We start from the raw sequence: 3,063 nt of genomic DNA, 5'->3' as shown, positions 1-3,063 counted from the left end.
GGATATGGAAATGGAAGAATTTTTTTGATCTCTGTGAGATTCGCTATATTGATAGTGCGTGTTATGGTCAGAACATTAAAAGAATTGTGAGGTAAATTTTTTTGCTGTACTTTGAATTCAATTAATTATTTTGATTCCTCCGTTTTAATAGCCCAAATAACAATTATTGAAATTAAATTAGTTGTTGAAGTCAAGTTCTTCAATCACTTTTGCTTATTTTTCTTTAATAACACTGTTTTCTTTTCAACTCATCTAATTCTCTTGTATTTGTTGTTGAATCCTGTTCTGTATCCGGTACCAACTTGTAGTTAGTTAATTTTATAATATTCAATGTTTAATAGTAGTTTTGCTAGATTTATAATGACTTGTTAATCCTTAGTTTTGATTGTAATTCAATTAATGATGTCTATTCTACATATGCGGCAGTGATTATAATTTTTATGTAACGTCTTCTTGATGAAATTAGAGAAATTTTTTGTCAACTAACGTTTCAGCTGGCCTTTTCATTATATGTGATAAATTGCTAAGATTGGAAATGATGATATTAATTACCAGCTTATCAGCATATAAAGCTCTACATGAGTTACGAGTTGGTACCCAGTTTAATAACTACTGTAGGTAACCTTTCCTTAAAACGAACTGTTGTTCTAGTTTGAAGTATATTTTCTTGCACTTAGGTAAATGACAATTAGGTGTGCCTTTGAGTCTACTAACTTCGAATTTCTATATTAGCTTTGAATTTCGTGGATTTTTATATCATTTTTCGAAATTTTTAATTTATAAGAGTTTGAACTTCTTCATTTTTTTCTTTTGTAACTTTCTGTCCCTCTTCATGAACTTTGAATTTTTCTTAAAATTCCTAGAGTTTCTTATCTTTTTCCAATTTTTCAAATATCCAGATTAGTTTTTAAGTTCTTAACTTTCAGATTAGTTCTTAACTTTCAGATTTCAGATTTCAAATTTTCTCGCGATATAAAATTTAAGGCCTGAAGCGGGAGATCTAAAACAGTTTTTCAATCTTTGAATCGTAAATTATTAGGAATTTCTTGATTTTTGTTCTTTTTTTTTGAATTCAATCCTCCGTTATTTTTGAAAATCCTTTTCATTGTTTTAAGATGTTTTTTGAGCTAATCCCTTTTTAAACTTTTTATGTTTCGAAATTTTCCCCACCTGATGTATTATTTTTGAACTAATTTCTGAATTTTCTGAAAATTTAAGTTTCTCCAATTCATTTTCTGGAATTTTCCGTTGTCCCGAACATTTTTTATTTTTGCGCAACATTTTTATAGTAATTAACTTTTATTTTCACGTTTTTCTTCACTTAATATTGCATAATGTTTTAATATTATTTGGTTTTTATTTAAGCTTTTTTTAAATCATCTTGACTTTTGCACACTAGTTTGTTATTAATTAATGTTTATGTCCACGTTTTTTTAACCACCTCATTTTTTTGTTAACTATTTTGACATTAATTAACTTTTATTTCCGTGTTCTTTTAATCACCTTAATTTTTGCATGCCGTTTTGGCGTCAATTAATTTTTGTTTTTACCCTTTCTCATTCACCTTGTTTTTTGCATGCTATTTTGATATCAATTAACTTTTACTTTCATGTTTCTTTCCATCTTAATTTTTGCTTGCTGTTTTGCTACCTCAACTTATTTCGTGTTTTTTATTATTAATTTTTATTCCGATTTTCTTTTCCACCCTAACATTGGCGTGCCATTTTGATATTAATTAATTTTTACTTACCTTAATTTTGCATGCTGTTTCTATCTTAATTAACTTTTACTTCAATTTGACATTACTTTTTTGATATTACTTTTGATGTTACTCAACTTTTATTTTTACGCTTTTTTAATTATCTTAATTTTTGCATGCTGTTTTAATATTCATTAATTTTCATTTCCACGTTTTTTAATCATCATGTTTTTGCATGCCATTCTGATATTAATTAACTTTTATTTTCACGTTGTTTTTGCATCATAATTATTGCATGCTATTTTGACAGTACTTAACTTTTATTTCCATGTTTTTTTAATCATCTTATTTTTTTTTAATCATTTTTTTTAATCATCGTTTTGCATGCCATTTTGATTTTTATATCCACTTTTTTTTATTCACCTTATTTCTGCATGCTATTTCGATGTTAATTAATTTTTAATTTCACGTTTTTTTTCACCTTAATTTTTGCATGTTGTTTTATTAACCCAATTTATTCAGTGGTTTTCTTTGTTATTAGTAGTTTTTATTTCGACCTTTTTTTTTCATTTTAGCATTTGCATGCCATTTTGATATTAATTAATTTTCATTTCCACTATTTACTATTTATTCACAGCTGTGAATATCATTGCTTTACTTATACCATTCGAAGGATACTTGTTTTGGTTTTACATTTTGCTTGTTTTTGTTTCTACCTTTTTTTTTTTTTTTTTTTTCATATATACTTCATATTTGCAGCTTTGTCGATTTGTGCAGCAGGATTTGGATAGCATCTTTGGTGTAGCATCGCTTTTATTACCGACAACATTGCATTTTAATGATAAAGATTTTCATGACCTTATTTTTGGAGATTTTCGTATTCCTTTTGGGTCAGCGAAATGATTTATGTCCAAAGATTTTGCATTTGATGCCCTAACATGCAAACAATAGATTTTCAGATATGGAGTTGTAGTGGCTAAATTTTAAACTTTCTTTTTAATGCATTTATTAAGTAATTCATAGCAGATAAAAAATAATTCTCTTTACTCAGTTTACTCTATTTTAATACAATTTGTACTGCATATTTTGTTTTCCGTTCGTTCATATTTTTTTAATCTTATTTGATTAAACTGGAAGTTAAAAATACTACCCCCTATTGACAGTAAGCTTAAAATGGCCGAAGAATGAGATTTTAACGATAAATATTTTTCCTGAAAATTCGCCATAGTTTTAAGACTTCTCATAATGAAAATTATATTCTATAGAAAAGAATATTCTTTGCATATATCCAATATATATATATATATATATATATATATATATATATATATATATATATATATATATATATATATATATATATA

Source organism: Loa loa (assembly GCF_000183805.2).
Source record: "Loa loa unplaced genomic scaffold supercont3.657, whole genome shotgun sequence".
In the NCBI taxonomy this organism is placed as follows: Eukaryota; Metazoa; Nematoda; class Chromadorea; order Rhabditida; family Onchocercidae; genus Loa; species Loa loa.
Note: the sequence above shows the minus strand (reverse complement) of the source record.